Below are 13951 nucleotides of genomic sequence, written 5' to 3' on the forward strand. Positions count from 1 at the left end.
ATGGCCTGATTAACAGTCCAATCCTAGGCATCCGTACTCAGTTCAATAGGCTTGCTGCCTAGTAAGTATGTTTAGCACTGCAGACGTATACTGATTTTGGACTACTGTTAAAGACCTGAAACCCAATCAGTTTTGGACTAATTTTTTGAATCACTGACCTAGAAAGACTGAGAATCCTGTAAAAAGTAGAAACACTTGATTAATGTGTTATAGATATTATATCATAGGTAGGATTACCAGTTGTTAGGATGTGACCTTAAGTTTCAGAGATAACCCTCCTTCTCAGAGGCTGCATGCTTAAGAGTCACTAGTCTTTAGCTTTGTGTAGCTTTTTCATGTGCAAAGCTCTTCATAGAATCATAGAGTTGGAAGGGACATCCAGGGTCATCTAGTCCAACCCCCTGCACAATGCAGGAAATTCACAACTGCCTCCTTCACACACCCCCAGTGACCCCTACTCTATGCCCAGAAGATGGCCAAGATGCCCTCCCTCTCATGATCTGCCTAAGGTCATAGTATCAGCATTGCTGACCAATGGCCATCTACCCTCTGCTTAAAAACCTTCTGAGAAGGAGTGCTTACCACCTCCCGAGGAAGCCTGTTTCACGGAGGAACTGCTCTGTTAGAAAATTCTTCCAAATGTCTAGACAGAAACTCTTTCGATTTAATTTCAACCCATTGGTTCTGGTCTGACCTTCTGGAACAACAGAAAACAACTCAACACCATCCTCTATGTGACAGCCCTTCAAGTACTTGAAGATGGTTATCCTATCCCCTCTCAGTCTTCTCCACTTCAGGTTAAATATACCCAGCTCCTTCAACCTTTCCTCATAGGACTTGGTCTCCACACCCCTCACCATCTTTGTTGCCCTCCTCTGGACATGTTCTAGCTTGTCTACATTCTCCTTAAATTGTGGTACCCAAAACTGAACACAATACTCTAAGTGAGGTCTAACCAGAGCAGAGTAAAGTGAAACCATCAGTTTGCATGACCTGAACACTATACTTCTGTTGAAAAAGCCCAAGATCCCATTTGCCTTTTTAGCTACCGCATCACACTGCTGACTCATGTTCAATGTTTGGTCTACTAAGACCCCACGGTCCTTTTTGCACACACTACTAAGACAAGTCTCCATCATCCTATAATTATGCATTTGATTTTTCCTACCTAAATACAGAACTTTATATTTATCTCTATTGAAATGCATTTTATTAGTTTTAGCCCAATTCTCCAGCCTGTCAAGATCATCCTGTATCTTGGCTCTGTCTTCTACCCTATTTGCTACCCCTCCCAATTTAGTATCATCTGCATATTTAATGAGCATCTCCTCTATTCCTTCATCCAAATCATTTATAAAGATGTTGAACAACACAGGGCCCAGGACAGATCCCTGAGGCACTCCACTAGTCACTCCTCTCCAAGTGGATTAACAAGCACTCTTTGGGTGCAATCTGTCAACCAGTTACAGATCCACCTAACAGTAATAGGATCTAGATCACATTTCCCAATTTGTCAACAAGAATATTATAGGGAACCTTATCAAAAGCCTTACTGAAATCAAGGTAAACCATGTCTACACAATTCCCCTGATCCAGCAAAATAGTAACTTTCTCAAGAAAAAAGATAAGATTAGTCTGACATGACTTGTTTTTGAGAAACCCGTGCTGGCTCTCAGTAATCAGATCCATCCTTTCTAAATGCTCAAAAGGATTTGTTCAAAAACTTTTCCTGGTATAGACATCAAGCTGATGGGTTGGTAGTTACCCGGGTCCTCCTGTCAGATAGGCTCTTTGCCGGCCCTGGATAGAAACAAGATGGTTTCCCCCACGGACAAAATGGGGTCCTTTTGCACTCCGTCCCTCCCCGATTGCACCTGGTCTCCTGCCCAAGATCTGCAGCTCAATGGAGACCTGCCCCGGTAATGGCTGATCTGATACCGGGTCCCCCAAAACAATACTGGGAGCCCGGGAAGATCAGCCACTTAACGCACGCATTTTACTCTGAATACTTTTGCTCAAGTCTTTACCGGTAGTCTGCTTCGCTATTGTGTCTTTGTTTCCAATAATCCAATCAACCCCATTGTATCCACCCTATATATGTTTCAATATTCCCCATACCTGTATGCTAGTCTTAAGTCTTTGACCTGCTGAAATCGCTGTTCTTCTGAAATAAACTTTTAACTCGCTCTTTCGTCTGGAGGAAAGTTATTGCCTGGAACACATCGACTTGCTGAGGCCTGACACCTCCTTTTTCCCCTTCTTGAAGATGGTGACAACATTTGCCCACCTCCAGTCTTCTGGCACCTCACCTGTTCTCCAAGAATTCTCAAAAATAACAGACAGAGGTTCAGAAATTACATCTGCAAGTTCTTTAAGTACCCTTGGATGCAATTCATCTGGCCCTGAGGACTTTGTTTTATTTAAAGAAACTAGGTGTTTGTGCACTACCCTAATGCCAATCCTAGGCTGCAAATCCCTTCCCTCATCATGTATTCCATTTATGCCACATTGAGCACTGTTTCCCTCGCAAGAAAAGACTGAAGAAAAGTAGGAATCCAGCAGTTCTCCCCTCTCTTCATCTCCTGTTGCAATTTCACTTTCTAGTCCCCACAGTGGGCTTATTGTGTCCTTGTTCTTATTCTGTACATAGGAAAAGAACCCTTTTCTGCTCTTCACACACATCATCTTGCTGAATTCCTTACAAGAGTCCTGTAAGGTAGCCCAGTATTCTTGTCCCCAGATTTCAACAGCAAGGATAAAACCTAATCAGAAATTTTCTTTGGAAACTCCTGCAACAATTACATTTAAAAAAAGAAGAAGAAGAAAAGAAACACATCCCTCCCATGCTCCTGTTTCTAGAGAGCCCTGTAAACTTTGGGAAAAAACCATGAGAAAAAAGTCCTTGGAGCCTTAAAATGGCAGCCCCAAGTATTCCCATGTGTACCAAAATATTTCCAGATTTTTCTGGACCAGGTTAATTTGTATCCCAAAAAATCCCAAACATCGGTAAGATATTTTTAGGCATATATTTGGATATCCCCAAATGCACATCTCTAATAAGCAGAATTTATTTACTTTATGCAGATATTTATTTAGATATCACATTTGTGGATCCATTAGAACATTGTTTACATCTTTATTTTAGCCTTACAACCCTCTGAGGTAGGTTAGACTGAGAGCTGGTGACTGGCCCAAGATCACCCAGTAAGCAAGGATATGGACCTTCACCTCATAGATCCTAGTCTGATACTCTAACTACCATGCCACAATGATTCTCTGAATGCTAGAGGGATAATATCAATATGGAGGTGCAGACCAAGGATTGCCTTCAGAGTGTCCTAAAACAACAAGATTTACATGATTTCCTTTTCTGTTTTGCTATCTTTCTTTGAAAAAGTAGCCAATTAGAGAAAATGAATTCTACCAGACACTGCTGTAAGACAATGACGAAATCCCATTCCCAGGTCAATATGCAGTATCCATGAGAGGCTATGCAATGGGCAAATAAAATCCACTTTTATTTGTAATCATATCTGTATATGTACACATGTGTGTATATATCCTAGTGTACCTACTAAACTATTGAATTTTGGTCTAGGACACACATGCTGTGCTTTGTTAAGGGTGGGGAAGTAGGGTGGTGTCCCCACAAGACATCTTTGAGGAACTTGATTAATTTGTTCCTACATTTAAGCATGCTGATTCTTTTTCTTTGTGAATCAATAGCCCCTTTCATTTAGCTAAGCAAACAATCTCTTTCCAAGTCCATCACGTGCTGAATGTCTTTGATAATCACTTCAAGAACACCCAGTTAATAGATTACTACATTCAAATATGGCTCTCAAGAAAAATGCATGAGCTCCTATTCATCCCTCTCCCTATTTGTCTTTATATATCTCACAGCGTTTGCCAGTAATTATATCCCCCTTTATAATCTGTACTCCCTAGTTAAGGTAGGTAATTGATAGCTCCTGAAAAAAAAATCATTAATCCCAGAATGGATCCAAAGTGCTTTTCCATGCTGGGCTATTTCATATATATATATATATATTATTGGTTTTTTCCCACCTATAGCCTGTGTTCTTAAATTATTATTAAGTTTCCCAGTTCACAGCAGATCTAACTACAGGATGAAGCAGAGAATTCAAATAAAGCCCATCTACTCCTGTTATTTCCAGAGGACACACAGTAAGTAGAAGTATACGTTACCTGAGCCTTCCGAAATCTGGATGAATCCTTTAACTTTCACTACTAAGTTGTTATGGTGAGTACCTGCTGTGTTGGGAAATTAGTGGGGGTGGAAAAAGAAGAAAAGTATTCCACATTTGAAATTCAACCCTCCTGCCTATACAGCTGTGTAGGTTAAGAACAGGCTTTCACAGAAAAATTATTTTCTTATTATTGTGGACTAAGTTTTGCAAACTGTATAGTGCAGCCCTTTAGCAAAATACTATGGCTAATGAAGAACTAGCAACTGAAGGGGATAAAAAGACTTTTTAAAATAAGTTTGAAATGGAAAGATGGTCAAAAAGAGGGTAGAGTGTTGACACCAGAGTATTCAGAAACTGCATAGGAGGTGGACAGAAGTAGAAATTCTAGATTTCAGGAGAAGCCTCATAATCAAAGAGTGGAGATAAATACTGAGGGGGGAAATCTGCTATAATGATCAGGCTCACAGCAGACATAAAAACAAAATAAGAGCTCTACTGGATCAGATGAGTAGTCCATCTAGTCCAGCATTCTGTATCACATGGTGGCCAACCAGTTATCCTGGAGGGACAACAAACAGATTTTTCTGAGGTGGCATGGTGATATTATCATTCCACATCAAGACAGAACCCTTTTCTGAATGTATGACCAAGCTCTGTGCCATGCCCAACCCAGGTTTTTTAGGGGAAGCTGGGCAGAAGATTCATAATCAGCTCAGTGGTAGCCACTCTACCCTGTACATCATCATCACTACAACCTCATCTTCTTTCCTTTTCTTCTCCATCTGTTACCTTTCTTGTGTCCTTTCACCTAAGGCTCAGTACCTTCTCTGGGATTGGTACTGAGCAGTACATAAGAAGAGACCATCTGAATCAAACCCATGTTCCATCTAGTTCAACATCCCATCTCACAAAGTGGCCAACCACTTCCTCTAGAGGTTCAACAATAGGACATAGAGGCCGAAGCCTTTCCCTAATATTGCCTCTTGGCACTGGTATTCAGAGGTTTACTGCCTCTGAATATGGAGGTTTCCTTTAGTCGCTATGGCTAGTAGATGCTAATAGACCTGCCCTCCATGAATATTTTTAATCCCCTTTTAAAAGAGTCTATGTCTGTGGCTTTCACTACATTCTCTGGCAGTGAAGTCCACATTTTAATCACTTGCTGTGTGAAGTAGCATTTTTTTGTCTGTTCCAAATCTACTGCCCATCAGCTTCATTGGATGTCCCCAGGTTGTAGTATTTTGAGAGTAGGAGAAAAAAAATCTCTTTGTCAGCTCTCTCCACCCCATGCATAATTTTATAAACCTTTATTGTGTCCCCCCCTTTAGTCATCTCTTTTCTAAACTAAGAAATTCCAAACTCTTCAGCCTTTCTTCACAGGAAAAGTGCTTCAACCCCCTAATCAACTTGGTTGTCCTCTTCTGTACTTTTCCCAGCTCTGAAATGTCCTTTCTGAGATATGGTAACCAGAGCTGTACACAGTATTCCAAATGAGGCTGCAACATAAATCTATTCAGGGGCATCATAATATTGGGATTTTATTTTTAATTCCTTTCCTAATAATCCCCAGTAGGAGTTTGCCTTTTGCGCTGCTGTGGCACGCTGAGTTGACACTTCCATTGCTACAATCCCAAGATCTTTTTTCCCTCTCTTGCCTGCCACTAGATCATTATTATTTATTCTTATTTAAAACATTTTTATACCACCTTTCCAATCAGGATCCACCAGGCAGTGAACATCAAAATATCAACAATTTAAAATACAGTTAAATTATAAAATTCAATTAGAACATGCAAACACAGAGAACTAGAAGGAGGACCAATGCCATTATTGGGAGTAAGCTAAAAGAAAGAAAAAGGTCTTCACCTGCTGGCAAACGACACCGATAGAGGGAGACAGACATATATCCTTGGTGAGGGAGTTCCAAAGTTTTGATGCCATGGCAGGGAAGGCTCTTTCTCAAGTCACCACCTGTGAACAGGTAGGTTCATATGGGAGTAGGTGGTCCAGATGGTATGTTGGTCCCAGTTATATTGGTACAGGGCTCTAAAAGTCAATACCAGGACCTTGAATTGAGCCTGGAAGCAAATTGGAAGCCCATGTAGGTGGAACAAGACTGGAGTGATATGGTCCCTACAACCTACTCCAGTCAAAACTCTGGCAGCAGCATTCTGAAACAGCTATCTCCTGGACAATCTTCAAGGGCAGCCCCATGTACAGCACATTGCAGTAATCCAATCTATATGTTACCACTTTCTTTCCACTCCAGGGGAAAAGACCACGGCTAGCAAAGCTGGTGGGAAAGGACGTGGTAAGAGTGAGGCTTTATAATATTATCTTTGTCCCTGCTAGCATAGGTTTATTGCTGTTCTTAGTGATTCCAGCCAGTTGCAGGCTCCAAATTGGCAATGGACCATTGACACCTGGTCTGCCTACACAGCTTAGAAATGTCTAGAAAAGAATCTTCAATGTCTGTAAAGTTACAGTTCAGCTAAAGAAACAATTTCTCCCCAAAATACAGTTTGGGTCATGTTTGGAGAGAAAATTGCTGGCATCCCTAGCATAAAATGGACAAGCAAGAGATCAGCAAAGCCAATATTGCAACAGTATACTAACAACAGAATCCTAAGAACATTTTTTCTAGGTGTCTGTCCCATTGAATAGTAGAATTCTGAGAATATCTGCTTAAGTTGGCTCTGAAAAGAAGCAATAGTAACCAAGTAACTAATTCTAAGTAACTTAGAATTAAGTCCCACTGTATTCAATAGGGCTAATTTCCAAGAAAACCTAGGAAATTGTAGCCTATGTAGGCTTTCCCTCCACACTTTGATTACACTCTAAGATTGCCTCCATAAGGGTTGTGATGTAATTACATGTTGGAAAAATAAGAACATGCCCTATAATTAATCTATTTCTCGCTCTTAACACTTACTCAGGTTAATAGTACCATGAGCTAGAGAATTCTCTTGTACTTTTCAAACGATCACTCTAAGAGTGATTGTTCTTACTGTATTTATAAAGCAGCTGAACAAGCTGGACACCCATGGAAGCTTCTAGACTTTAACCTAACCAATTAGAGAGCCAGTGTGGTGAGGTGGCTAAGAGCCATTGATGCTAATATGGAGAACCAGGTATGATTCCCCACTCCTCCACATGAAGCTTGCTGAGTGATGTCGGCCCAGTCTCTGTTCTCTCAGATCCACCTACCTCACAAGGTGCCTGTTGTGGGGAGAGGAAGGGAATGCAATTGTAAGCTGCTTTGAGACTCCTTAAGGTAGAGAAAACCAAGGTATGAAAACCTACGCTTCTTCTATTAGAGCGATCTCATCCCATTTATGTGTGGTTCTTTAACACATATTGATAGAATTAATCCTGTTGCTTCTATAGCCACAATTGCTGCTCCCATTCAAAAGCTTTTGCTTTTACTACCCTATAAAGTTAGAGGGAACCTACTCTTGGGAAGAAAAGTTCCTGAAATACATTTCCCTGGTCCTAGCTATGCTTCAAAGGAGTTCTGGATTTCACTTGACACCATTCTTGTCTTATCTCTCTTCTAATCTCTTCCCCAAGACTGACCTGAAATCTACTGAGCACACCATTCCCTCTGAAAAACAGACTTCCACACTGAAAAGTGAGCTGTTTCAATGCCTGCCCATTCCTCAAGCTTCACCTGCAGCTCATTAACCACTTCCAAGGAGGAAAAAATGCACTGAATACAAATACCCCCCCCCCCAATTGTTAACATCCCAGATCTTCCTTTATATACAGTAGGGGGGATCTTTTCAAATTAAGGCTTTGCTTCTTTTATGCAGCATCAAAAACCGGGATTTCAGAAGAATGTCTTCTCTTATTATTAGTATTTCTGGCTTTCAGAAGAACTCATTCATGTTCAGCTCTTTTGTAAACATAGCTTAAGGTGACACAATAGGGACTGCCTGTGTGCATGGGTCCTTTGTGTTTGTGTCCCTGTGTTAGATGATGTGAATTTGAAAATTGGGATTCAAAACATTAAAAAGTCATAAACACACTTATGTGCTCAGACTCAGTGGGGCTTATCTTTACATAAACATACATAGAATGGATCAGAATGTAAGAGCCTAATCCTGAAGGCCCAAGGTACCCAAACTGAGGAGGTCCTTTGATATCTAAATGCAGCAATTGTTATTTCAAGTACCACAGGATGAACACTTTGGTCTTTGACATGGGTTCTTCAAGATAGTGACTAGTTGAACTCCTGGGGTTTATAGGGGTTGTTTTCTCATATATTCACTCCAAGACAGGGTTGGTGGAAATCATTTGCTTGTGCAGAGCTCCTGTTGCTCTAACAGGGTTATGATAGGCAGAAATTCAGCAAATGAAGAAACTCTGTGTCCACCTGTTGTTTGCTCTGGTCCATAAAATCTGTGTAGAGCCTTGTTCCAGTTTTGAGCAAGTGCTATCAAAATGAGCCATCCATTTTCCTATCATTTCCCCATGCCACTTCCATAAGTCCCTGATACTATCAGAAATCCTGGTTACACATTTTCATCCCCATCACCATCACTAAGAATAAAACCGAATGTTGCAGCTTGCTGGTTCAGTTAAAATATCCCCAAGTTCAATATCACTGTTGCTTTGTGAGAAGCCCACTTGCGACTATTTTCGTACTACTTTCTGTTTTCTTGGCCTTAATTTTCTCATTTCAATGTTATTTTCATTAATTTCATATAAATGACATCCCTGGTTAGTGTTTAAATTAAGAAGTGCCAAAGTTCAAGAGACCCAGCAAGTCAACCCCTGTCCTCTGAAGAATCGCTTGTTAATTTCAGATATGTGGAGAAAATGGGTTGTGAATGAAATGCACTCTGTACATATTCAGAGGCACTGTACCTTGATTGTCACTTTGTCCTACCTAGGTTTTATATCCAGAAAAGGGGTGAATAATTTTTTGCCAGTTCTTCCATCTTGTTGCAGATCTCTGTCTCCTCCTCATGCTGTTCCTGGGCGTCCCCTGTCCCCTAGGAACAATATTTTGGGCTGTAGCCAGTAGGAAAAATGGGGAAGTCCTTCTGAGTTACCACCAGCAGGCCTCTTCAATGGGATCCTGGTTTGGAGCTTGATAGTTGGCAGAAATTGAGCCCAAACAGAAACTTAGCCCTTCCTTCCCAACCCCCAATATTCTCACCTAATAGCAATTTCAGATATTTGTGACCTGGCTGAGACTGAGCTTGTGCAGAGAGCACTTCTTTCACCTCTGACGAGAGACACTGGCCTTTTATGCACGGGTTGTTTCCATTGCCATCAAGCCCCAAGTACTTCAGGGGTTTGTTTTCATTTTGCATGTGTTTTCTGACCTTTAGAAGTAGAAGAGTTGGTTTTTATACCCCAATTTTCTCTACCTTTAAGGAGTCTCAAACTGGCTTACAATAATCTTCCCTTCCCCTCCCTACTACAGATACCTTGTGAGGTAGGTGAGGCTGAGAGTGTTCTGAGAGAACTGTGACTAGTCCAAGGTCACTCATCAGGATGGCAAGGCCGTAATAAAGTGTTTGTTTGTTTGTTACACTCATCAGGCTTCATGTGGAGGTGTGGGGCAACAAACATGGTTCTCCAGATTAGAGGCCAACACTCCTAAACACTACATCACACTGGCTCAAGTCACCTTGCTCTCCCCTTGCATTTTCTCCACATTTTGTGGATGCTGTTTTACCTCAAGTTTAATGTCTGCCTCGATCCCAAATTGAAAGCTGAACCTGTGCAGACTTGTCAATTTGCTTCTCCCTGTTTCCATGGGCTCTGAAATGAGGTAAGGTCAAAAGAAAGGAATAAGGAAAATAAGGAAGAGAGGTATGGGAAGTGAGTATTGGTCAGTTTCAGACCTCAGCTTTATCAAACAGGGGTTTTTGTTGTTGTTGTTTGCAACTAGCCAAAATGCTGAAATAATCACAATCTACCTATGCAGCTCCTTATTTGGTTAGTTTCACAGCACTGCAGAAAGGGATTCACAGGACTCTGCAAGAGGGGAAAACAAAACAAAAAACACTTTTTTGGGGGTGGAAAAAAGGTCCCTGTTTGAAGAGCATGACAGATATGTATGCCATTTTGTTTTAAAGAGAATTCCGGATTAAATTTCTGCATCACCAAGTACTCTGGGAATTTCTTCAGGGCAAAAAGCCCCTGTGCATAGTGATTTGAGAATTCAACTGCAAATACTGTGCATCAAGAGAGCAGCATGTCCAACACAAACAACCAGTGCATAAAAGGCCACTTTCTTTTGAAGATGGAGCGTGCATTTGCAAATAGGAGGGCTAATGCCAGTTGAGCCCTAGTATAAATGATCCTGCTCTTCCTTCCCTCTAATAATCTCAGCAATATTCTCATTCTCCACAGAATTCTTGAAATCTTCAGCGCTTGGGTATTCTTTCCTGTGCTATTTGTCTGAAAAGGTGTTAAATGCACGGAAGGGAGCTTCTGAGCGCAATAACACAGACATCACACATTGTGATACCAAACCGAGAGCTTGCCCACTTGCTGTCTAGTGCTTCTGGTTGGGTTTCTGTGATTTCTCTTCTTGAGTAGAGTTGCCCGCTCTGCCAGCTCTGGTTTGGGAAACACCTGGAGATTTTGACGTGGAAGCAGGCAGTTTAGCAGTTATCCAGGACACACCACCAGGACTCCTTGCTTTATAGAAAACAGTGTTGTTTAATTTACAGTGCACAGTTAAAAAAGACAAACCGTCACATACCCTTCTCTCCACCAAACTTCCCAACACAGTTAGTTACATAGGCTTATATACATAACACCACCTGAAACCAATAAGGCCACCTGTAGACCTGGCCACAGTATTACATCATCCTTACTGCTTTAAACCGGTTAGTTGCAGTTCACCCTAGAACCTGCAAGGCTATTGCTGCCTATTGCATCATCCTAGATGCCTCTGATCTGAGAGCTACCTGTCAGCTGTCTCTGTCAGATTATTATGGGCAACTTGTTACTCTGACAGATTTTGGGGGCAGAGCCTGAGGAGGGTGGGGTTTGGGGAGGGGAAGGACTTCAATGGGGAATAATCCCATAGAATCCGCCTTCCAAAGTGGACATTTCCTCCAGGTGAACTGATCTCTGTCGGCTGGAGATCAGTTGTAATTCCAGGAGATTTCCAGCTAGTACCTGGAGGTTGGCAACTCAACTCTTGAGGATATATCTGAAACATTATCACAAGCCTTTCAATCTTTGTGATGAAGTTGCTTGGGGGGGAGGCAAACGTAATGTATATTTTTCTTTGTAGCCCTTCCACCTCATAACTTTGAGCTGCTGTAATAAATTTAAGTGGGAGGTTTCTCACCCTGCTTGGCTGTCCAGAAGGGATCTGGATCACAGCCCGAAAACTATGTCCACTGGCTGAAAACTCAGATGACCTGACCCTTTCATTCTTTGTTTCTTTATTTCAAATCTAACTGTGTTGTTGAATAAATTGGGTCGTGCTGCAAAAATACTTACTCCCAGCAGCAATGGATGCTCTTAGTTTTGTTGTGCCATCCCAGCAGAAAAGGATTAGGCCTATCCACCTTGTAGGCCAGTTGCCCCTGGTGTACAACAGACCAGGTTTGTTTTAAATGTAACAGCCACAATAAGGAAGCCTTCTCATTGATCCGTGTGTGCTTCATGAGTCATTTATGTGCACCAGCTTACTATGTGACTCCATAGTGCCATTAAAAATGTGTTGAGTTGTAGCACATCCAGTTAATAATTGGCTAGTTTAAAAATGACTAAGAGGAAATCTGTCTGCTGATTGCCTACAATCATTTTTTAACAGATCTATGACAAATACAGTAAGGATTTTAGTATGTATGTTCCTGATGAGGTCATTGAAAGAATACCAGTGCAAACAGACCTTTCAGAACTTTTTAGGCATCTTTTGGAGTCTATAGTCACATGGATGAAATCCTAAAGGTACCTTCCTGGGACCAAGCCCTATTGCATAATAGGGAGCTCATTTCTTCAAATAACTGATTAGGCCTGTTTCCATGGGCTCTGAACTGCGCCCCCCCCCCCCCAAAAAAAGAGCAGACCTTCAAATTTAGCAGGTAAATCTGATTGGGTCCAAATCCATTTCATTGCTAGAGACAGCTGGACCATTTAAAGTAGTCTCCATGTGACAGCTGATGTGTACATTGTTCAAGTGATAGGGGTTAGAAGAGTCATTTGCATGCATTCTTGACTTGAGCTAGTTTGTATGTATTATCTATTTATATCTATGTATTTATTTATTCGTTTTATATCCTCCCTCCCTATCAAAGCGGGGATCAGAGTGGTTTTCAACAAGTTAAAGTATACATAATAAATACAGTAGAAAAGAGCGAAAGTCCAATAGCACCTTAAAGAATAACAAAAGTTTTGGCAGGGTATGAGCTTTTGAGAGGCACAGCTCACTTCTTCAGATACAGTTTCTTCAGATACATTCTAGCTGTGTCTGAAGAAGTGAGCTGTGGCTCATGAAAGCTCATACCCTGCCAAACATTCTGTTAGTCTTTAAGGTGCTACTGAACTCTTGCTCTTTTCTACTGCTATTGACAGACTAACATGGCTAGCCATTGTGATCTATAATAAATACCGATAAAACAAAGTGTGTGTTAAGTGCCTTCAAGTATAACAATTAAATGTAGAATGATGATGATACAACCAAATTTAAAATCCCGTTTGTAATATGGTTTAGATGAAACTGAAATAGATTAAGTATTTAAATTGATATGTTGAGTTCACCGTGGAGGATGCTAAAGTTGATCTCAGTTAGCCAAGTATTTGATGTTGGATTTTGTTGCCCAAGTTCAAATATCAATTTGGGAAGGTAAATTCTAATTTTGAAGCTGACATTTGATTCTCAAAATGACAGTTTGAATTATATTTAGATTTCATAGGGAGTGCAGTCAGATACAATTAAAATACAAAAGAAGTGCAACCTATTCCTTAATATAGTTACTGCCTCAGACATCTCAAAATAAAAATATGAAATTCATAAAACTGTTTAAACCTGGTGCTGTTAAATAACGGTTGTCTTTTCCACTTACGAAATCTCATCATATGGGTTTAGTATGGATTGCCTGTTTTAGGGCAATTCTGCCATTATGACTTGTTTTCCTTTCTGTACACACATTTCTGCTGAGAGAGCACCATCCCTCCCCCTGCCAGTTAGCATAAGGGTTCGTGCTGAGCACTACAGGAGTTCCTTCCCCAACACCTTGGGTCCAGTCAGCCATGAGTAACCGGGTACCTCTTACCATCCTTAGATACCTTTGTGTGCTCAACAATCCACCTTCAGCTTCAGCACATAACCCTTACTAATCCAACTATATGCCCTAATTATAGCCTAACCAATTGGATCACGCCTACTTAAGTGCTTCACCTCCCAAGAACAATAGCCCTGTTCACAAGTTAACCATGAATGCATGTACATCCTGCATATATGTGCATACTTCTGTTTGTAAGAAAAAACCTATGCGCTCACTTTACTAAAGAAACTAGGAGCCATTACCTGGATAGATGTGTGGTTTCAAACACTTGTTCAGCTGCACATGTGTTGAATGTAACATAAGAATTACTAAATGCATGTGTAAAGAAAAATCACATCTGCACTATACACAGACAGCACATGTGTTTTTAGTAACTTGTGTCCAGGGCTTCGGTGAAAAGGCAAAAAGGATCCTTCTCTGAACCAATTTGAGATCCCCCCCAATCATGCCCAGCCATCTAGTGACCAGCTGATT

Source organism: Euleptes europaea, chromosome 2 (genome assembly GCF_029931775.1).
Source record: "Euleptes europaea isolate rEulEur1 chromosome 2, rEulEur1.hap1, whole genome shotgun sequence".
NCBI classification, from domain to species: Eukaryota; Metazoa; Chordata; class Lepidosauria; order Squamata; family Sphaerodactylidae; genus Euleptes; species Euleptes europaea.